The sequence below is a fragment of the Pezoporus occidentalis genome, unplaced genomic scaffold (genome assembly GCF_034315485.1).
Source record: "Pezoporus occidentalis ecotype Australia unplaced genomic scaffold, CSIRO_AGI_Poc_V1 ctg152, whole genome shotgun sequence".
NCBI lineage: Eukaryota > Metazoa > Chordata > Aves > Psittaciformes > Psittacidae > Pezoporus > Pezoporus occidentalis.
Window position 1 is genome coordinate 1,161,904 of NW_026913339.1, and position 24,390 is coordinate 1,186,293.

A 24,390-nucleotide genomic window follows, 5' to 3' on the forward strand; every position below is an offset into this window, starting at 1 on the left:
AGCTAGTCATGGCAGTCCTTTAGTTCACATGTACTGATGTTATAGCAGGGTACGACTGGACCTCTTCATTTTGATGCAGGTGGAGGAATTGTCTGCTCCCTTTTTTCTTTCTTGGTCTGTTCATAGAGTTATAAGCACAAGTGTTTTTCTTGCAGTGCATTAATATTTCACCTTTATTCATTCTGTGCTAATGATTGAAATAACACTGTGGCCTCTTCAGATCTTCCTTGTGGCTCTTCCCCCTCAAGAGTTACACGTGACCTTTGCAGGCATGGTTTTACGATATGAAACTTCATGGTTTCATAGCTATGCGTGCAGTTTATATACATGCAGTTTATGAGTCAGGCTAACTCTTGATTTGCACTACTAAAAAAATAAAATTAAAAAAGTAAAAGATCCATGACTATTTTTGATGCGTATGATGTGACAAAATGAGAAATTATACCATAAGCTCTCTGTAACTACATATGGTCTTTCTGGGAGTGTGGGGGGAATCAATGAGTGAGAGGGTCAGTGTGTCACCGAGCCTTTGAAGCTCCTCATTTCAGTAACAGGTTCACTCCAGAAGGATGTTGCCTCTCAGACCCAATCTCTGCCACATGTCTTCCCCTAAACCTGCCGACTGGCATATGTGCACCATCCTCCATTGGCTTCATGCCCTAGTGTTGCTCCTTTCCTTCCCCTAGTTTGTGTGTTGTAGCACAGTCAAACATGTAAGCTCCTTATTAATTGGCAGCCATTGAACATTAAAAGTTAATTTAAAAGCCCACTGGATTACATTGTGAACAGTATTCCTTTCATTACATTTCCCATTATTTAAAATGTATAATTTACATATATTACCACTTAATTTCACTTAATTTTTTGTAATGAGGTGCTGAATGGAAGATTTTCAGGATTTAGGAGAGTACAAATGAAAGGTTTATTAGAGAGGCATTTTTAAGGTTAAGCCTATGAATAGGTATACATAACCGAAACTAAATATGTTTCTGTCAGTCTGGGGTTGTAAAATGGTATTGTGCAACTGTATCTCTAAAACATGCAAAATGGTTTAGAATATTATTTTCTTTCTTGCTTTAGGTCATAGATCCTATTCTTTTCTGTGCTTCCTTCTAGGAAGTTATTGGAAGGTTTTATGGTGGCAATTTTCTGTGTTCTGAAAATGCAGTAAACACTGTGGAAATCCTGCAGTCGTCTTTACTAGAATAAACCTTTCCTTTGAGCCTAGACCAAAATTATTATGGTTGTACTTCTGGATTTTTTGTTTGTTTTTTGTTTGTTTAACTGCATGTGCTTTAGGTTAACCATGGCCTATCCTTTGCTTTACCTCCCTCCCCTTAAGGAAATTTTTCTTTTTCTTCACCCTGAGTCTGCTTTACCACTCACTTTCCTTTTCTCTTCCTATACCAACTGCATTGTCTAGTTGCTTCCATGGAGGTCTTTGTATACTATCCTTTTGTATTCCTTTTGATACGTTTCCTTTTCTCTGAACCTCTTGTTGTATATATGATTTGGTATTCTCATCTTTTTGTCTCAATGGAGGGGAAAAAAAGGTAAAAAATGACTGCATTTTCAACAGGTTTGAGGAAGGTGAGGGCCAAACTACTCAGGGAAGCTGTCCCGCCCTCCTGAAAGAATTACATATGTAATTCATGTAATTTGGATCATCTAATAACTTTTGCTGTTTATGTTGCTTTGCTTTAGTGAGTTCATAGATTAATAGAATAATTCAGGTTGACCTCAGAAGGTCATGTAGTCCAACCTCCTGCTCCAAGCAGGGTTAAAACTGAATTCCGACCAGTTTTGTAGCTTCCATGACAGCTAGTAGAGCAGTACACCCAGTGAACAAGTTGTTCCACCAGTGTCAAACTCTGGAAATGAGTATGGTAATTCATTCTCAGCAGATCCCTGTCATGCTGTCCTTCATCCTAGTGATGACAAAGGAAAGCATAGATGACCGACCTAGTTTCTTTGTTTTTAATAGCTGAAGGTAGGATGAAATGAATTCCATGTTTTTCCACAGCAAACCCTGAAGTAATGAAGGAGTGTGAGTGAGAGGAAAACCCAATGTGTTTATTGAAAATGGGCAAATATAAGTACTGCTGGGAGACCAAATTCGATCCCTCTTTCATGCTACTCTTAAGTAACTGTCAATCTGGACCTGTCAGAGAAAATCCTGTTTGTTTTCCAGTTCCACTGGCTCAGATCTGTTCTGACAGCTTAGAAACCCAGTCATGTCTACGCTGGTGCCTGACTGGAGACATTGCTATGGATAGCCTTATATATCTGATGTGTTTTGTACACCTTCCAGAAAAACAAATCAGTTGTTACGGCAGCCGTCTATGTTTATGTCCTTCCCAAGTCCCTCATTCATTCGCTACACTCAGTTATTTCCTCTTGCCTTAAAACTCTGTGCTAGGATCAAGACTACTTCTTCATATTTAAAGGCTGTCTAGAGAAAGCAAGATCTGATTCAAGTACAGCAATAGAAATAAGAAGGAGTAATGCACAAAGGGCTTCTTTAACTTCTGATTAAAATGAAGTGAATTTGTCATTTTTGTTCGGTTAGGACTGAGCTTTCTAACAACATCTGTCATTGCATTGGTGACAATGTGATGTGGAGGTATTTGAGCTAAACCTCAACTTGTTAACAAATTTGTGTACAGGTCGCAGTGCAGAACTGGCGCAGTCTTCAGTATCTGCCTGAGAAGCTGGGTGAATGCTTCATCAGTCATCCAGAATGACTGGAGTGATGACATTACGTTTGAGCATGTAATTTATTTTCCTGCTCTCATCCTTTCCAACAAATACCAGAAAGCAATTAGTTGTGTTTCGACCAATACTGAACACCGTAACAATTCCTGTATTTGGCCTTGTAAACTTTCCAAATTAGATAGATACATAAAATAAAAGTTTGACTTCTGAAAGGGAAGGCTCTGGCAACATTGTTTTCAAGGGAATGAGGTCAGGGTATAATTGCTACTCCCACAAGCTTGTGTTTTCGAACTGTCACTATTTTCTGTTTGTATTTCAAGAACATGTGAAAATTTTATCTGAATTGTATGTGGAAACTGGAGAAAAAAATTATTGATGTCAATGGATTTACTTAAGGATAATTTTATGCTGCAAAGTCCAGAACATCTTCTTGTTAGACATTGAGAATGTATTGCTGGATACCACCTTTAATGTTAAGGTGAAATAAACAAGATCGTTGTCTGGTTTTGGAAAAGCAGCCTTCGGTCCAAGTGCCAGGGCATGCAGTGTACCATTAATCCAAAAGTGGTCATAACATCTTTTTTGCATGCCCTTATAAATTTGTGTTAGTTGACTAATGTACTGTGCTCTAATTAGTTAAATAGAATTCTCAGCAGGCACTTTGAAATGTACCAAACCGGGGGTTTTTGGTACCAGAAAGCATTATTGTGATGGCTTTTATTCTATTGTAACCTTTGTTTCTACTTTATATGAACTACCTTTCACTACTTTGGAATGTATTTGGTTTGTAAAAAAAAAGGTCTTACAGCAAGAACGCACTATTGTCTGATGCTGCTGTAAATGAAAAGCCCAAGCATGTTATTGTTTTCTAAAGCAATGCTGAAGTTCAGTATCAGCTCAAATTTTGTTAGGATGCTTTTATATTTTGGGCTTCTAATGTATTTGCATGTTTAACCTTCTCAAAGTGTAGGCTTCACTACTGGGGATTTATAGACGATCAGACTAGTTGAGAGGAAGATGTATCCAAAGAAGCCTTTAATGGTAGCTAACTGCTTCTGTGGGCCCAATTAAGACTATCCAACTGTGAAACACAGTCCCCCGAGTAACGATGCATTCAGCTTGCCTGTTTTTTTTGAGGTGGGGGGAAGGAGGCCTGGAATAAGGGAATATCTGGTGCAGCTGTGAAGGAAAAAATATTTTAGAGTTCTTTTAGGGAAAACAACACAAACAACAACAAAAAAACACCCTTAATCCAAACTAAAACAAAAAAAAAAAAAAAGAAGAAACCCTCAAACTTTTGGTATGCAGTATTAATAAAGGTTGAAGTCAACTTTACATATGCACCACATTCTAGACTTGATGCTGTAGTAGCTGTGCTTGAGATGTGGACATGTTGTTGGTCCAAAATCAATCTTGTCACTCCTCAGAAGGCAACGAGAGATAATAAGTACTATTCACCTGATTGCTTTCCTGTTCTGAGACAGCTGGTGATGCTTGTCTTCCTGATAACCAGGAGTTTCAGATCTAAGGCAGGGATAAAGAAAAGCTGGGAGCTTGCTGAATCTAAATTTGACAGTCGATGGCTGTGTAGAGGGTCAGGAGGGATAGAATCTGTGACACATATAAGAAAGGAACAAAATTTATCTGCTCTGGTTGCAATGATTAGATGTCTTTTTGTCTGGCTTCCTTACAGTGGATGATTGATTGTACCCGCCAGCTGGCTAATATCATAATTAACAAAGTTGCTACCATGTCTGAGAAGTTTAATCGAAAAAATTGCCGGCAGTATGATGCCATTGTCACAGAGATCACAAGCACTGCAGTGTCAACTTTTGTACTGATGGAGCCGCAGGACTATGTAGATGTGCTGAGAAGTCGTTCACTGGGATCACTAAAGGTATGTTTCTTTCCCCTTACATTTCTTCTCTGTTTGTTCTTTTGAAAAATACAGTAGATAGTCCTTTGATGGTACCTTTCATTTCAGGGTACCGTGTGAAGCTATTCTGTATTTTACAGCAGTTGCAATAGCAATCTAGGATATGTTTTATCAATGCATCAAAAGCTGAATAATCAAACCCATAGTTCAGTGCTACTCACCCTGTCTAAATGGTCTTTGCTTCCTTGCCAGATGCTTTTCACAAAATATATGGACACAGTAGCTTTCATAGCTAATTTCCTCAGTTGGAGGAACTAAAAATGCTGTTGACAGTCTATATTCAAGGAACTCATAGTTCAGTTCAGGTTTATGTTTTGTGATCTTTTCATTCATTAATTGAAGTTAGAATGTAATTTGAAAGGCAAAAAATCCCCCTGGGGAAATTCCCATATTTTTGCGTTCATAATTCAGTGTTAAAATATCTTGCTAACATATTTGCTTTTGCATGTACATATCTCTGTGTGTGTGTGTGTGTTTGTGTGTGTGAAAAGAGAGCAATGTCGGTGGCGTTAGCTGGAGAGCCACTTCGCAGCACCTTTGTAAAATGAGAATCTCGCTTATTCCTCTTGTACGTTTACGTAGTTTTCCAAGTTAAAAATTATTCTGCTGAGCTCTTCTTCTCTGCTATTGTATTTTTACATGTGTGCGTGTGTGTGCTGCGTGGTAGTTCAGTTATGCTCTGGAGTATGTGTTGAAAATGCCAGCCTGACATATTGCTAATGAGTGTGCATATTGACAGTGACGGGGGCGTGTGTCTGTCTGTGTGCCATATATTAAAACAAAAAGAGGGGAGAGACGGAGACAGAGAGAGACAGAGAGACAGAGAAGGAAATATTGGGATGGGAAAGAACAGTTTATTTACATTACGGTATGTCAAAATGTTATTATGGCTAAAAAATTAATTTTAAATAGACATGAGATGGAATATGACAGTTCCTTCTCTCTCTCATAGGAGCTAATATAGCTATGGTAGGAGAATAAGGGAGACCCATTTATTTTGGTGGTACTATTATTTCTCTGCCCAAGTAATTTTGACTTTTTGGTGTCAGTTTCTAAAATTTGGGAAGTGAATTGTTTGCATTGTGTTTCAGTTCTGTAACGAGCTTTCCTGAGTTTTCTGTTGCTCCTCCGTATCTTTACAGGTAAAATAGTTCTGAGCATTTAGGTGGAATTGTTAGAGTAGACTTGTAAAGGAATGTATTGCTATATAACTAACATAGGTGATTATTTCAAACCAATATATTTTGGGGATGAGCTATTTTCTATTTTACAGTTTTCTGTTTAGAGTTAAATGATTTTCTAGTTTTGAGCTGATATTATTGCAATGGCAATTTGCAACTAATACTAACTTGATTTTTTCAGAGATATTTTGCGGTTCTCAGTCAATTTAGTGGCAGATAATTTTTTTTAATTACTAGATGAAGTTGGGAATACCAACTAAAATAATTTTTCTTTATTACTTTCTTTGTTAATGGTCTATGCCTCAAAAGAGTTTTCTGGTTTGTGAGGAAATACTTTTTTCCAGGCCAGTAAGATATTCCTGTATCATGGTTATTCCTATCATCAGAAATGGATTCTAGGTTTTAACTTATCCTTATAAATCTACTGCTTTTCAAGAGCTGCTAAGCAAAATTAAAAATCTATGTTTTGTTTTGAATAGAAAATGCTGTGAACTGTTGCAAAATAGATTAGTATTGTGATTACAGACAATGGGGAAGATTAAGTTACTAAAACAGTATATTGTTGTTCTAAACTAAACCCTGTAATATTTTGTGTAATTGAGACTTTGTGCATTGTTAGAACTCGGTTGGAGTATCAAACGGTTGTGAGGATTAGAGCAGACAACTAAAGCAATGTCACAGTAGATGTGGCTGGTTTTTAACAGGATTATCTTCTGAGATGTGTAGAAATGAGCTCTTATAATAGTTTCAGAGGAATTAATAATTTTAGTAAAATGTTAATAGCAAATGTGCTAATGTAAGGAGTTAGAAGATTAGTGATGCATTCTTTTGCATGGAAATAAGAATATAATAAATGTCCTGCAGGTGACTGAAGCTACTGCAATTTTATTGGAGATTAAAGTTTGATTGACCTTTGCTGAGGTGATTAACCCTTCTGAAATTAAAAGCCAGTGGTAAATTATTCTGTCCAATTTAAATGCAAACACAGAACAGTATGCTGTGTCATTCGAGTGTAAGGGGAAAAAAATGTTTTAATTTTCCTTTTGCACTCAGCAAGATGTGATTGCAGACGGCGCACAACTGGGCTCTGGTAGAACTGGCCAGTAGCAACAGCCTTTGCTCTGCTCGTCACCACCGGAGCAGCTGTGCCATGGGAACACAGAATTTGGGAGCAGCTGCCTGCGATGAGTCCTCACATGCAGGAATGTCAGCAGGAATGCACGGAAGCCCATCAGCAAGGTAAGCAGTGAAAGTCACTGTGAATGTGTTTTATCTGCTAGTGTGGACCTTGAGCCGGCTGATATGTGCATGAGCGGGCAGCGTAGCACAGGTGAGGATTCCTACCCAGCCTCGCAAGGCAGCTCGTCAGAGTGGGGTTGCTTACCTGTGTGCGCCATTGCAGAATGAGAAGTAAAGCTGCATGTATGTTGCTCTTTGTGTGTTTTTATCTTCTCCCTAACCCTTAAAAAGTCAGATTTACAAGCTTGCAGAGCTGCACTTTCTGACGGAGCACTTCCTCAGGAGCAGGCTATGTGCAGGTGTGAAAATCACTGCTCTGCTTAAATGGTGTGATTCCAGCCCTTCCTACTAAATGTGCACAAATGGCTTCTTAGGTTGGAGCTGGTATGTTCTGCTGGATGGATAGGATCAGGACATGATCTTAGCAGTTGACTAAAGCTAGTGGGATTACTCACATGTGGAAAGTCACACAGATGGTCTGAGTCGCTGTGGCTACACTAATGAATGGCTTTTGAACACCTAGAAAGTTAATTCCTCATAGATCTAATAATCCTGCTTCATGTTACAGTTGGTATCTGTGTGTGCAAACTTTATTACTTAATATTAAATTGAAAAGACCTCAGTGATAACGCTTGCTGCATTTTTTTTATGAATCTTTCATTAAAAGTTGAACATTTAGAAATTCCTCCCAGAGTGTCTGCCTTGCTCTGTATTTTTTTTTAGGAAACGAATGTCAAGGCAGTGGTTTGTTTTGTAATGAATTACACTTAATTTTCCCAGAGTAAAGATCAGTGTGTTGCTATAAAACAGTGTACTGTCTAAAAGCAGTTCTGGAGGATTATAGTGACTTTCTGAGGGCTTAACTTTACACTGACTAGTAGAACCATTATAATTGGATCCATTTTAAATTCATGTGTTCTTGTTGCTTTGGATAAGGACTGTTTGAATGAGTTTGTTCAAAGTCTTGCACCAAAATAGTGGTAAATTAGAAGCAGTTTGATAACTTGAGATTGATTCAGTTTGCATAAACAAGCCCTTGAAGCATCAGTGCTTCATTTTTTTTTCCTCCCCTTCCTCTCCCTTAGTCCACACCTCTCTGACCACCTGAGAAGAGTTAAATTGGCTCTTTGAAGGCTTTTTCTTGTATGCCAGCAGCAGTAGTGCTGGGAATTGGGCGGAAGGGCTACTGCAACTGTTTGGCCTTAAGTGGACTTTCTGCCTAGTAAAATTTCCTATTCTTTCCTGCAGCTGCAAAGCATTAAAATGATAATGAATGTGCTATCTGCATTCCATATTCAGTTTTGCTCCTCACTTTTCATCAAGGAAGACTTCATATTGCATCTGCCAAGGTAGGGAAGTCCAAGGAATTGCAGTTCAGAAATTAAGGACCCTGAGGTAGCAGCTCACTTCTGTCTCGTCTTTTCATTTACACTTTAAACAGCCTTCAGAGAGATGGGCTGCTGCTTCTGGGACCCAGTGAGGAAAGTGAGGAATAGATAAAAGCTAAAGTTGTCGTGGAGTGACCTAAATGGAACAGCTGGCAAAAGTATAGAGGAGATCCTCCAGGGTACTGAATTATACCTTCAGGCTTGGATTAGTAGGATGTTTAACAAAGAGATCCATTTGCCAAAAGGATCTCTGCCTGGCTTTTAATTATGGAACTAGCACTTCCTTCAACATTTGTAAATTACTGAGCTTTTTTTCCTCTTGTAAGGTGTAGGGTAGCGATTGCTGGCTTTGGGCTCTTGCTTCTGCTTTTCTCAAACAAAAATTTTTGCATGCTCTTGATTTAACCCTATGAAAACTGGGGACATGAAACATTTCAACTGTTATTATGTTATGAATATCGAGATATATGATCTATAGACAAAATATATAGTAACTTTACGTATCTGTTTCTTTGCTTATAATCCTGCTTTCTAGTATTTGAAGTAGGATGAAACTTTTCTTTAAATTGAGGAAAACAGTATTTATAGGATTTTTTTAGTCATATGTATCCACTGTGTTTTAGTTAACAATAGTAGGTATGTAGCACCCAACTTTTTTAATTTTAGTAGCTAGATATCTCCATCCCTTTGCATAATTTACAGTAGAGCAATGCAGGAGAAGGAAAAGAGTGGGGCTGCATATGTGAGAAATTCTTTTGGAACTAGCCAGATTTCATAGAATTTTTTTTTTTTTTTAGGTATCCATTATGTCTGTTTTCACCTAATGCTGCCATGCATTTATTAAACCTCGATACCAAAAAAAAAAAAAATCCAAATTGCAGGAAATAGCAATGCTGCGGCATGATAGAAAGTTTTCAAATGAGTGGCACATCAGGACAATCCATGGTGAAGTAATAATGTAAGCTGTATATGTGTTCAGTGAAGAGATGCTCCTAAATGTGTTTGTTTATATTTACCAGTGTAGTCAGGCAGAAGAGATGGAGCAACGTAGTAAAGTATTTCTGGAAAGTCTGTTGGAATACTTACTGTATCTGACTACTTGAAGCTAAAAAATACTAACAAACAGGTGGGTGGCAGGGGGGGAGGCTAGAATGTTGTCACAGTACTCACTTCCTACAGAGTATAACATCTAAAATAAACACTGTTAGTCATTACAACTTCTGTTTTGCTCTTTTGAAAAAGCATTTGCTAAACAGGGCAAGTTCTTTCAGAGATGGGCCACATAAGTTTGTTTTGATGATATTCACTGTTTGTTGATGTTGATAACTCTTGAGAGACTGGACAGCTGCTTACTGATTTGTATGACGCATAGGTGAGTGTTTCTTTCTTGAAACATTAAAATGGAAAAAAGGTGGAGTTACAACATTGTTTCCCATTGCCCCCAGTGAGGATGGCATAGGGATCTGCATATAGTTTCAAGTTGGCCTGATAATTGTTTAGAAGTTATCTTGTTCAGCATTCTAACATTTCACTACATTAGCAGTTATCGTGATTATTGAAAACAATTCAAGATTTTATTCCTTCCACAATCTTTATTTTTCTTCTGAATGCTCTGTCAATATTCTCTACATGTTCTACTGTGCCAATAGCCAAATTAGACGTTAATAAACTTTTAACTGAAGTATATGTTAAGCATATTTCATAATAGAACAAGTCACGCTTTTCTATATAGAGAAAACTTTCTGAATAGTGATACATGCATTGTACTGCATATGATTGCAAACCACACTGCAATTTTTATAGCTATATAGGGTTAGACCTTAAAGCTGTAAAGAATTTTTTTTTTTCAAACTGAAGTTTTTAGCAAAAGCTACATATTCCATGGTGAGAATCTGCACATGATTAAAATGTGTTGTATATCCCTCCCCAAAATTTACTCTGCAATCAAGGCACAAGATGCATGCTGACTAGTCTGAGTAAATGTATTATAGTCTGAGTAAATGTATTATAGTCTGAATAAATGCATTATACTACTATTATACTACTTCATTCATCTCTTTTTTTCCTGTTGGGGGGTGGAGGAAGGAGGAGGGAGAGGAGGGAGTTTAAAGCAGGCAAATATGACAGATTCATTTTAGGCTTCTGTTAAAAATCAGTAATTGCCTAGGCATTTTTTCTTTTTTTATCATAGAAGATTATCTGCAACTTGATAATTGCATTTTTTTGTCCATCAGACTGGTGTAGTTTTCTGAAAGAGTGCATAACAGAGAACTGAGTTTGAATAACTTGAATAGCTGCATATGAAAACTCTTGGAGTCTAATGTTACAATGACTACTCCTTTTCAACAGAAATGAAAATTCTGTTATGAATATACAGTTTCTTACACTGCTTTAATGTGGCTTTTGTAGTTTTTGGAGGGTTTCAAATTCTAGTTTGGGAGTGAGGGAAAGAGGAAGAAAGGATGTGAAACTTGTAGTTCTTCTGGTAAAACGTTGAAAGGCAAGGCAGAATGTTTTTGAAGTATTTACTACTTTACATTCTTGAAATGGGTGGTGGGAGAAATTTCTAGAAGCTTGTCTTTAAACTAAAATATGCCTTCTTTGAAGAAGTTAAATTGAAAATGAAGTGAGGGCATTTTCGTTTGAAATTGCATGACTGGAAATGAGAATGCGTTGGGCCATTACGTTCAACAGTTCAAAAATTGCTTGAGGAAACATTAACTTTTAAAGTCCTGTTTGAATAATCACTAAATCTTTGGTCAGAAATGAATCCAGTCTTCCATGTAGAAACACTGAGGAAAACATTTATATGAAAAAACATAGTCCAATTTCTGAAAATACAGACCAATTAGTGAGATTTAATTTAGATATTTGTCACTGAGTATGCATCACGTGCATCTTAGAACTGATTTACCATTATTTCCTTGTCTTATTTGGAAAAAGAGACTCCTACTTATTGAAATATTACTGAAGAATCTAGCTTTCCCCACAAATTACACACTTTTTGCATAAATGTGCCTAATTACCTGAATTCAGTTTTGATTAGCAGTGTTAATTGATGCAGCTGTGGATGGGCTCTGTTTACCTAAATTACCATGTGCAAACAGCAATACGTCTGAAAGTGAATATGCTAAACTGAAAATACTAATTAGCTAAGACAGATTGTTATTCAAGTCACATCTCAGAGCTTTTTAATGAAAGCCTGAATGTGTCAGGGCTTTATGATATTCAGACAGAAATGTCTATATTACATATGAATTCTAAATTTAATTCATGGGAACAGATGGGATGTCGGCCGGGGTTCTTCGCTATCACTTCCAGTATTAATGTGAATATTTTACTCTTCTGGAGACATTTTTCTGTGTATGTGAGAGAGAGGAGGGAGGAACTAATTGTGTGCATTGACAATGTGCCAGCCAAGAACATCTAACTCTATTTTTGACCGACATATTTGCAAATTATAGCCACCTACTTTCCCAGACTGAAGATAAACTATTTTGCATATTTGATAAAGATAGTAAGTGTAATAAAACCAAATAAAAGAAAAGTTAAACAGATCTCAGTAACAAAGATATCTTTTATAACAACGGAGATTTTTCCTTTTGCAACAATAATAAAAATATGTCAGTTTTTGATATGAGAGGAGGATTGGGCTTCGCATTTCAAATTGTTGTGGAAAAGCTTTTAATTACATTAAACTTTGTTGTGAAATACGAATGCAGATTATTTTCTCAATATTATTATTTTTCAATTTTATTAAGAACAGTACAGGTTTAGGTATTCAGATAATGCACTTAATCCCTCTTATTAATTCTGTTGGACACAGAACTGTAAATAAGTTTGAAAGTAGTATATAAGTACATCCATTGACTTAAGTGTTCTTAATATAGATCAGCAGCTGTACTGCATATGCCCAGTCTTCAATCCATTTATTCTTAGTTTTGCTTCAGAGCCTGAATGTTCAGAGGTCAGCTCCCATGTGAAACTCAGTAATTCCATCAGAAGCTTTTCCCGCAATGTCTTGTCAAAATGCAAAGTAAGGATTATAAGTACTATGCCTAACTATTTGTACCAATATAATAGTTACAGTCATAATGTTTTAATTTTCATACTTGGACAGTTCCAACATAAATGTTCTCAAGATATCTGTAATGTAGGTAGCTATGGTTATAGTTGTAATAAGTATCAGATCTTTTGACCTAATTTGGTCAGAATCTGTCTTCTTCTGTCTGTTGCAATGGGAGAACTGACTGTTATTCCACAGTTATGGTGAACATAGTGAAGAGAATTTTGCTTGGTTACTTAATTTTGGGAGCACTATGATCCCTTTTCAAAAGGTTCAATAGCTCTGTTTTTGTGTAAGCTGACACGTAGAGCTGATCATATTTTCTGCAAGTAATTATCTAAGCTCCCGAGCTTTATACGTGAATCCTTGTCATGGCCTCTTGTACTTCATTGGTGTAGGCTTTACAGATGGAGCATATGCATAAATAAATCAGCCACACATAACCACATTGTTCAGCTGGCAATTAACTCAGGCTAAAGAGGAGAACAGTAGTGGTGCGAGTCAGTTTTGGACCACACTGATAAAAGAATCACTTTGTTCTTATTACAGTTGAAATATATAAGTGATCCTCTATAATGAACTGTCTCTTCAGTCCAGACATCTGACCTAGAAAAGAGCTTTTATCCCAAATAAATCATATTTATCAGGAGTTCTGAGTCATAAAATGTGATACTAGACCATTTAATGACAAGTATTTCACCACTCTCAATAAAGCTTGACTTCCTTATGCAAGGTGCAGCTGAAAGAGTAAATGAGAAGCATTACCTTCTGGAGCACAGAAGGGGGAAGAGGGGGACACATAAATCCAAACAAGTTTTGAGATGGAACTTGAAAAACTCCTGAAAAGTTCCATCTAATGATCACTTTAACAGGTAAAATATTGAAATAAATTAGACTGGTAGTCTAAAGGAAGAACAGATTATTTAAAAGGATCTACTGAGGACTTTTTTCCAAAGAAAGTAAGGTAGCAGCTTCCACATAAAGGTTTTGAGAAAGCCAACGCTTGATGCAGAAAGTCTCTCCAAACTTTGACCTTTACTCAACCATCATTTGAGAGCAGAATCACTGAGAGTGCAGTATTTGCTTTGAGCCTTCAGAACAGGAGTTAAGGCCAGAATCTTAATGGCAGCAACAGCAGATAAACAATTTAAGAGAACATACAGAACCTAAATGATATTTCTACCTTTCTGTAACCTTTAATTCAGCTGGTTGATCAGCTGCTACTCAGGGCATCTATATGATACAGCTGCAGAAGTTGGCTTAGCATTACAGTGGGATCTTGTTTCTGTCCAAGAAATTAAAGGTGTGTATGGTATCTTAGAATCACAGAATCATAGAATAATTAGGGTTGGAAAGGACCTTTAGATCATCTAGTTCCAACACCCCTGCCATGGGGAGGGACACCTTACTAAATCATATCACACAAGGCCTCGTCCAACCTGGTCTTGAACACTGCCAGGGATGGAGCATTCACAACCTCCCTGGGCAACCTATTCTAGTGCCTCACCACGCTACCAGGAAAGAGTTTCCTCCTTATATCCAATCTAAACTTCCCCTGTTTAAGTTTTAACCCATTACCCCTTGTCCTATCACTACAGTTTCTAATGAAGAGTCCGTCTCCAGCATCCCTATAGGCCCCCTTCAGATACTGGAAGGCTGCTATGAGGTCTCCATGCAGCCTTCTCTTCTCCAGGCTGAACAGCCCCAACTTCCTCAGCCTGTCTTCATACGGGAGGTGCTCCAGTCCCCTGATCATCGTCGTGGCCCTTCTCTGGACTTGTTCCAACAGTTCCATGTCCTTTTGATGTTGAGGACACCAGAACTGCACACAATACTCCAGGTGAGGTCTCACAAGAGCAGAGTAGAGGGGCAGGATCACCTCCTTCAACCTGCTGGTCACGCTGCTTTTGATGCAGCCCAGGATACGGTTGGCTTTCTGGGCTGCAAGCGCATACACTGCCGGCTCATGTTCATTTTCTCATCAACCAACACCCCCAAGTCCTTCTCCACACGACTGCTCTGAATCTCTTCCCTGCCCAACCTGTAGCTGTGCCTGGGATTGCTCCGACCCAGGTGTAGGACCTTGCACTTGGCATGGTTAAACTTCATGAGGTTGGCATCAGCCCACCTCACAAGTGTGTCAAGGTCCCTCTGGATGGCATTCCTTCCCTCCAGGGTATCAACCGAACCACACAGCTTGGTGTTATCAGCAAACTTGCTGAGGGCACACTCAATCCCACTGTCCATGTCAGCGATGAAGATGTTAAACAAGACTGGTCCCAACACCGATCCCTGAGGGACGCCACTCGTTACTGGTCTCCATGTGGACATTGAGCCATTGACCACAGCTCATCCCCTCTGTTGTGATGTTTCCACTGGATTCAAGGTTTCTGCTGTTGTGAACTCAGTGCACTGTTTCTGATCTTCAAAGCAATTAATGTGTCAGTATTGGCTCTATTGGCTACCTCTTCAACTTGCCAAGGTACTACTCAAAGCAAGGAGCATGCTATTGCTGTACTGGGAAATCTCTTTGTAGACTGCAAATCAAAAAGCATCCTCTGCTTTTATAAATAATAATTGACATTTTTCATATCTATCTTAATTCAGTATGATGGAATTTTGAGGTCTGGTCTGCCTGTGTTCTGAAGTACTTTTTTTGTTATAAGTTTACAGGAACACCTTGCATTCACTTGCAGGAAAGCACGTACAATTCAGTTATTCACTTGATTTTTTTTTTTTTTTTTAAGTCACTTTTAGTCTACTTCTGTTATACAATTTCTTGTGCTTCCATCACATCAAAACTGAGAACAAAAAATTTCTTCTTTTTCTCATTACTGGTTTTTGCTGCGTCTACTTTTAAATTAAATTTCCTAAAGTTTTCTCTGTTCTTTAATACAGACAACATCATTCTGTGACATAATTTCTATGCATGAATTACAGTACAATCTTTTTATCTAAAATTACTTTCAACTGTATAAAATCACGTGAGATAGTAAGAGAAGTAAAACTGGGGTAAGTCAGTACAATATTCTCTGTCAGAGGAGATATATTCTGGTTTTTGTGTGGTGGTCCATGTCTGTGCAGGAGGAATGTTCAGAAAGGAAGACTCAGTTAGGTAAATAAATTTCCTTCTTAGTTTACTCTATTAGCTCCTTTGTCAATCACACTTGAAAGTTCTAGTCTTCTTTTAGTCCTTGCATAGCTCCACTCTGACTACATTCTCCTTCATTTTTATTATGTATTTCATAGTCCTTCATTTATTACTTTATTACATTTATTATTATTTCCTCCATCTGCACTGGACATTGAGGATTAAATCAATGCTGCTGGAATCTTCTCTTCTAGCAAATACTCCGTGTGCGTGTGAGCGTGAGTATGCACGTGTATGAACCTATGATATACATACTTTGGGCCAGTTTGTATTTCAGACAGAACTTTCATGAAATGAATAAACCTCAACATGAGACAGTAAATTTTCTTATGTTAGATTGTCTATTAATGAACTATTACAGGTGTCAATTTTCAGTTGTGCAATTTGAGAAGTAGAATAAGCAGTATCCATATTTGCGTTTAGTTTGATTCTTTCCAGTGTGTATGTGCTGACTGATGCCTCTGTGGTAGTTTTGAACCAATCTGTGTGTGGCATTTTTATGTTGCCCTAAACATAGGACATTTCATTTGGGTGTTATAAGTTACATGACTTTTGAATAATGCCTTTTCTAAGCCTGCAAACTCTCAGAAGGAAAATTACATGAGCAGATAAAAATATGCCTAAGTGCATTTAGACTAGCGAATAAGCCTGCGTAAAAAGTTGTGTTTTGCATAGTATAGTGAGTGTGTTTCTATTTGCATTTGGTATATTCATGTGTGTGCAGGTACACATGAACAGTCCATCAAAATGTCTGCAAAGATCACATGGAGATTTTTAAGATCTCATCACCTCACTCTTCTTTTTCTTGCCAATTCCACTTTGAGTCACCGTCATTCCAAAATTTGGAGCATTTTTTCAACATTTCCCATTTTCTTTTTCCACATATCCTGCAAAAAAAAAGTTATTTTTCTTTTAGATGAAAATTTTCTGTATGCTTCTTAGTCTCTAGAGTAGTATCAGAATATTTTTATATTAATTTTGGTTTTGAGTGTGAGAATTGTACTTTTGGAAAGAAGGAAGGAGGCTCAGCCAAATTCCCAGTAGAACAAAATATTTCCTTTCAAGCACATGAGTTCTCGGATATGAAAAAGAAAATTTTGATACCATCATTACCTTTTTTCTGTTAGATTGTATAGTTTTAATTTTTTTTTGCCATGATTATCCTTTTCCTTTTGGATCTGCACAGCTTGAGTCTGCCTTCAACCATGTCAGTGTGTTGTAAGATGTTATGCATGATCTTAATTATTTCCCCATTTCCTCATTATAGTACAAACTTTGATTCCTTACTTGAACAATATATATCTCTGTAAGTGCTCTTTCATCTCTTTTTAAAAAAAAGATGTGTCTCCATGCATGTGTGGAGGAGGGATAAAAAGAAGTTTTTAGGAAAGTCACTTGGTTTCTCTTTCATTTCCAACTTCTATTTCATCTGGATCAGCTGTGAGGCCTCTGAGAGACCAAAGTGAAGAATGTGATGGGTTCTAGTCTGTATTGTGGTGTTGTTCTCCTAGCTGCGGGCTCCTGGTACAACTTCAATACAAAAAATATAACAGTGCTTTTGTACAAGCTACATGTCATGGAGGAGAACCATAAATATCAACAGTACTATTTTAATGGTTGTGCTTGTGTGTCAGTGACATACACTGTAAAGTGAACAAATAATGGAATGTCACTGTCATGGGCAGCTAAAATATAATCAAAACATGATAGTTTTTAAGTTTTTCAGGGCAACAGTTATATCGACTGTTGCTTGTACAGTACAAAGACCATTCATTCTGGGCCTTACTTGTCATATAAATATTAAATATTTATAGGTGTATACATATTTATATACACATATTACATAACTGAAAGGTTGGTTTTGCTTGACAAAAAAGGGAATCCAACAAAAAGAAAATGCATATTACTCCTTTCTAGCTTTGGTGTGGCTGGGGAGGGGTCAGTGTTCTGTCACATCAGAAAGTGAAAAGTGGTTCACCAAACCTATGTTAAACAAATGATTGAACTCCTGAATTAACAGTATAGACATTAAGGAAAGCCTGACCTTAACCACCTCTTACCGTGGCTACTATGTCTAAATTATTTTAAAACTGAATTTTTGCAGTAGAACCCACAGAGAGTGAACTTCACTCAGTCAGAGGCCTAAAAAAGACACGCATCTTTTCGCAAAACAAATTTGAAAAAGAAATCTGTGGTGTTTGTACTGCATCATATAAACTTTACTTTGTTTGATGAGATGATGAACAGCATGAGAAGAACTTGGCTGCATCTCCATTATACTTTTGTAGGGCAGCCAAGCATTTCACTCACCCATATGTTCTGGGTTCCAAAATAAGTTATCACAGAATCATAGAACAGTTAGGGTTGGAAAGGACCTTAAGATCATCTTGTTCCAACCCCCCTGCCATGGGGAGGGGCACCTCATACTAAACCATGTCACTCAAGACTCTGTCCAACCTGGCCTTGAACACTGCCAGGGATGGAGCATTCACAACCTCCCTGGGCAACCCATTCTAGTGCCTCACCACTCTCACACTGAAGAACTTCTTCCTTATATCCAATCTAAAATTTCCCTGTTTAAGTTTTAACCCATTACACCTTGTCCTATCACTAGTCTCTGATGAAGAGTCCCTCTCTGGAATCCTTGCAGGCCCCTTCAGATACTGGAAGGCTGCTATGAGGTCTCCACGCAGCCTTCTCTTCTCCAGGCTGAACAGCCCCAACTTTCTCAGCCTGTCTTCATACGGGAGGTGCTCCAGTCCCCTGATCATCCTCGTGGCCTCCTCTTCTCCACCCAACCTGTAGCTGTGCTTGGGATTGCCCTGACCCCGATGTAGGACCATGCAGTTGGCTTGGTTGAACTTCATAAGGTTGGCATCAGCCCACCTCACAAGCGTGTTGAGGTCCGTCTGGATGGCATTCCTTCCCTCCAGCATACCAACCGAACCACACAGCTTGGTGTCATTGGCACATTTGCTGAGGGTGCACTCAATCCCACTGTCCATGTCACCAACAAAGATGTTGAACAGTATCGGTCCCAACATCGAACCCTGAGGGACACCACTCCTTACTGGTCTCCAGCCAGACATTGAGCCATTGACCACAACTGTTTGTGTGCGGCCATCCAGCCAATTCCTCATCCACTAAGTGGTCCATCCATTAAATTGCAGTCTCTCCAGCTTAGAGACAAGGATGTCATGCAGGACAGTGCAAGCTTTGCACAAGTTCAGGTAGATGATGTCAGCTGCTTTGCCCCTACCCATCAGTTATGCAGCCCCATCATAGAAGACCACCAGATTGGTCAGGCAGGATTTCCCCTTAGTGAAGCCATGCTGGCTGTCACCAAGCACCTTGTTGATTTTCATGTGCCTTAGCATGCCTTCCAGGAGAATCTGCTCCAAGATTTTGCCAGGCACAGAGATGAGACTGACTGGTCTGTAATTCTCCGGGTCATCTATTTTCCCCTTCTTGAAAATGGGGGTTATATTTCCGTTTTTCCACTCATTGGGAACTTCATCTGACTGCCATGTTTTTTTTCAAATATGCTGGGCCGTGTTCTAGCAATTTCATTCACCATTTTCTTTGGGATACATAGATGGATTTCATCATGTCCCATGGACTTGTGCACATTCAGGTTCCTAAGATGGCCTTGAACCTGATCCTCTCCTACAATGAGCCGAAGGGCTTCCTTCTCACAGTCCTTGCATCGGCCTTCCAAGACTTGGGTGGCATGGCTAGACCTCTGAAGTTCTAATAACAAAAAACTAATGTGCAAAAACAAGGATTCTATTTTGTTATGTAATTATTTGTTGTGTGTACAACTTGGAGAAGATTCAGCAGTTCACCGAAGAAAGATTCTTTCTGGCCACTGAAAATGACTGCCGATTAGAAAGATATATTCACTTTTTTTCTCAGAAAGACAGAAAAATTCATGTGTTAGCAGCTGTTGATGATGCAAATATTCAGGTTCGCATTCTCCATGTGATCAATCAACATTGAATTACTGGTTGAAATGCTGAGAGAAAAAATTGGTTATAAATTCTTTCTGTACCTATACATGGTTTTAGACATCCTTCATTAGAGACTTTAATTACAAGAAAAGATTTTCTCTTTCTGCCCACTAAACATGCATAAAATCTTATCAGTTTCTGCTGCAGCACATACAGTATTTTAATTGCATTTCATTGTTCCCAAACCTAATTTGTTGGAAGTTAATTTTAATGATACTGGAGCTGGGAGCTGAATCTGTGTTTGCATGAGAGAATTTGGTAAGATGGATTTTTATGCATAGTAAATCCACAAGTTGGGTCTTATGTCTTTAAGAAGGTGTAATTTATTTTAAGAATGAGTGGGTATTTATTTAAGACATAAACATTATATCTAGTAAGTGTACTACAGCCTTTTTTGAGTGCTTTAATTCTTCTGTATAACACAAAATTGGCAGGCTGAAATTATGCACATGAGAGAGTGGCTTTTAAGACAGAGCAAATTGTTAGTAAATATTTAACTGACACAGAATCATAGAATCATTTAGGTTGGAAAAGACCTTTAGGGAAACTGAACAGATCTATTCTGTAGAATGCAAAATGGACTTTGTTGCCTCAGTGTGATGTAGGAAGCTGGAATGTTTTCTGTGCTTTCTTCCTATATTAAGCTTTAAAAAAAAATAAAATCTTGAAGACACACTTTCAATTCTTTAAGTAGTCTTTGAATCCTGGCTGATTTGAGAGAAGGGACAATATGTAAGATCATGCAGCATCACTTCCAAGAATAAATAGATAAAATGTCCCATGCCACTCTTAAGAAATGGTCAGCAGGGAAGAACAGAACTGCCAAAAGGCAGAATCCCTTTTCCCACAGAAACTACAGCTGTTGAATCTAAAGCCCAGCCAACAAGTCCTTGCTGGAGTTACTTGGGCCCTTCAGACAGTGGATTCAATTAATAGTGCAGAAGTGCTGTCACTCTTGCTATTCTTCCTTTCTACATCTGGTATGGTGAATCAAGATTTAAGTTACTTGTTTCTTAATGCTTGTTGCTCTTGAGGAGATAGGAAAAAAAAGGGAGGAAACAAAATAAGTGAGGGTCTCACAAAGATAGAATTAGGTGGCATCACATTACTGTGTTGCAAACGACATCAAAATATGTTGGAGGAATATCCATTGGAAATTGAGCCTCTGAAAAGAATTTTTTTTTTTTTTTCTTGACCGTTCCGTATTTTAATGATGAATAAGGGTTTGTGGGTTTTTTGGTAAAAAGCCTCACAGGGTTCATGAGGGGGATGACAGAACTTAATTTCTCTGTCACTCCTGTTGTTAAAAAGTTAGAGGAGTAAAAATCACAATATTGTCATGTTGCTGCAGAAACCAGAAAGTTCCTCTGTAGTTACACATCTGTGATCTTAAAAAGTCTAAATTCCTATTCTGTTTCAGCATCATCCTGAAGCTGACAGTGAGAGTGTGATAAAAAGAAAGAGTAGTAGAGGCTAAATCATTATAAATCTAGTATGGGATTACCTCTCCCCAGTCCCCTTTCCATATTTCTGTATAAATAGGTGCACATGTCCTTTTTCAAAAGCTTCCTAAATTGTTGAAGAAAGTATTGCATTTAAATGGTCCATGTGTCTTTTCTATTCAGGAACAATCCCATTTCAATTTAAAGTATTAGCTTCCATTAGAGGAACAGTTCCCATGCTTTTTGTTCCTCACTGCAGCTAAGCCGTTTTGATTTCCTTTCAGAGTTACAAAGTTCTGGAGGAGTGAATATATATGTGACTCTTCCACTGCAATTTCTTGTTACTCTAGGAATATATAGAGCTTTGAGGGAGGGAACATGACCATATGGAAATGGCTTTCTTATCCAAGTGGAAACAGTTTTAGTCAGCGTTCAGGTGGGCTCCATAAACATAATACAGTAGAGGAGCTTATAGAGCTGTACTTTAATGACCATTAAAATTGCATTTGCAGTGAATTCAGAACCAGGATACAGTGAATACTGATGATTTGTATTACGAATGGAAGACAAATGTCTTCTGAGCAAAAGAAAATCTAATGTTAATTAAACTTTTGTCGGGGTTGGGGTGGGTAATTCTGCTTTTGTGTTGTTAAATCTCCTTTGATTTTAATTGCATGGCAGAAAAATTGACTGTAAGTGTAATGTTAGCAAATGTTCATATTTGATTATGAGCATCTGTGTATGCTATGTCAACGAATTTAATGCTTTTAATTGGGGTGGCTTTGCCTTTTTTTTTTTTCTTCTTTTTTTCCCTCCAGTTCAGCCACACTGATAACAAAGGTTGTACTATCAGTGTGTTCAAGGTCATTCTTATAATCTGTTCAGTGAGAGCTGCTCCCCTTTAGGTGAAAAGAAAAATCAACTGAGCTTACCTAAAATTGACTAGGAAATCCTATTACACTTACTGAATTTCAGTTATATATTTCAGATTCACATGGAATTCGATGAACGCTCAGATTAAATATGAAAAACTGTAGCAAGTTTCCAATGATATGCACAGGTTCTTTTCCCCCTTTTGTGGCTGATTTAGAGAAACAAGGCACATTCTTTTCAGAGATGGCAAAGGATAAACTCAAATGATTAATATTAAAACATACCTAACACTGTGGTATGTTTAGAACTGGAAACAAAGGTAGGATATGTCTTATCCATCTGTCTTGCCTCCCTGTGCATCTCTCTGTCTCTCTAGAGCAAGTCAATAAAAATTATTAGAGCTGGCATCTCACAAACGTGCACCCTTAAACCATGAAGCAATAATACTGTGAGGGAAATTTTTTTCTGACCTTTTCAAATTACATCCAACTGTCTAGGGAATTTCTCAGTGACTAGGGGTAATAAGGTTCAATCCATTTTGCTGGTTGGCTTCAAATTTAGCTCCTCAGAAGCCCTAACTTATCTATTCTTTTTATCTTGGCCTTGGCGTCTATTCAGTACAGTAATCCATGCATCTAATCTTTTTTTCTTTTTTTCTCCCTTCTCAGGTTTAGCTGGGGGATCACATTGTGAAATGTGCAGCCATGAAAGGCCTTCCATTTACTGCACCCTTCAAAACGAAATATTAGCATGGGAGCTAAGCTGGTATGTTGCCTTTGAGAGGCTCTTGTTGAATTTAATTAGCTTTTACATTTCATCTCCATCTCGCATCTCGGCTTTCACTATTGTATGTGATTTAGGCTTCAGTGACTTTCATTATTTAAAAGTTTTCCAACTTAGCTGTGCCACCTTAGAATACCAAGGGGGAAATAAAGTTTCAAGTTCATTGTCTTAAATTGACTTCTGTTTAGTTTTTGTGATGCGAGCTCAGAAACAATAGAGACACAACCTTCCAGCAAGTTAGTGAATCATTCGAGTGAGAAAGGCAAACAAGTATTTGTGCATGGCTTGTTTCTTGCTGTACTCCATGAAGTAAAACTGGAAATGGATAAAGGATATTTTTAGCAAAATATTTACTAGAGTATTTTGATGGCAAATATTTTATATCTAGGAGAAAGTGCTTTCTTTTCAACTCATTTGGATATCTGTTTTCATTTTAGTGACTTATGCAGGGTATGTTGGAGTAGTGACTTCAAGTTACGGTTCACAAGTAACTTCAGGACAGCATGAGGAGAGCTGTCAATAAGAAATGGTAAGCTCTTGGCTTTTAACTTATTCCCCATGTGGTTAGGACCTAGAGATTTGTTTCATTTCAGGTAAGGGAAGGTCACAAAATTGGCTTTTGCTGCTGTTTCTTCCCCTGAGTTTTAAGTCTGTGTTTAGTTATATCTGATGTGCTGTTGAATGACCTGCAGAATATTGAAAGTGAACGCATATCAAAAAGCACCTGTAAAACATTTGCTTTTAATCATGCAAGAAATATAGTTGAAGACATATGCAGCTAGCTTATGTATAATCACATGACAAAGCAGTAGCTACAAAGAGATTTGGTAAGGACAGGTGGTGGTTTTTTTTCATTTTCGTTTCGATTCTCCCCTCCAAAGTGTAGGGGAACATGGTCAGATGGATTAAGCACAGAACTGGGAGTTTATAGATATTGTCCCTGTATGTAAATGGACCCCTAGTAGGCCTATAATGTTTGTTGAGTTTCTTAATCATTTTCCATCATAACCTTGGCTTCAGCAAAAAACTGTCTGTTCTCAGAAGAGGATGAGCACAGGGTGCAGTCTATTTCATTGTCTTGAACTGATTCAGCTGAAATAAAGTAGGTTCATTTTAAGTCATAATGTATCAATATCATTGATATTAGCCGTGTTAAAAGTGGGATACTCAGTAATCTCAAAGACAGTCATATGTTGAGTATATCTTTAATTCTGAAATTAATTCAAGGAAAACAGAATCCCACATTGGCAAGCCTTCTTCTTGTTTCTTTAGTGTCCTTACTGTCACATCATGAAAAGAAGTGTTGCTAAATGGACTGCTCCAGATATATTTTTAGGCAAGCAGGAATAAGCATTTCAAAATTATTTTATGAGTTTAGTACAAAAGATAACTATATTGGCAATGGGCTAAATGTTGTTGGAGATAATATGAAAGGATGTATACAAACACACAACTTGTCACTAAATTAAAGTATAGTCAATTAAATGAATATTTGTGCGGATATGTTGATTTACTTTCACATTGTGGAAGCTCAACTGATATATGTAGAAGTTATTCCTTAGAAGAACAGTTTTGCTGCTCTTAATTCTACATGAATTAGTCTTCT

General features: G+C 37.8%; 1 long non-coding RNA gene across 2 annotated transcripts in view; it reads left to right on the top strand.

The window, feature by feature from the left end:
* The window catches only part of LOC134159862 (uncharacterized), a 67,030-nt gene that overhangs the window by 39,612 nt on the left and 3,028 nt on the right, over positions 1-24,390 (top strand). The window contains exons 3-6 of one of the 2 annotated variants that reach the window (XR_009963332.1): positions 4,409-4,612; positions 6,886-7,071; positions 22,670-22,766; positions 23,222-23,313. This is a non-coding gene — a long non-coding RNA (uncharacterized LOC134159862). Of the gene's footprint in view, positions 1-4,408; positions 4,613-5,408; positions 5,520-6,885; positions 7,072-22,669; positions 22,767-23,221; positions 23,314-24,390 lie in introns of those variants that run through there. The other variant, XR_009963333.1, reaches the window with a different exon arrangement.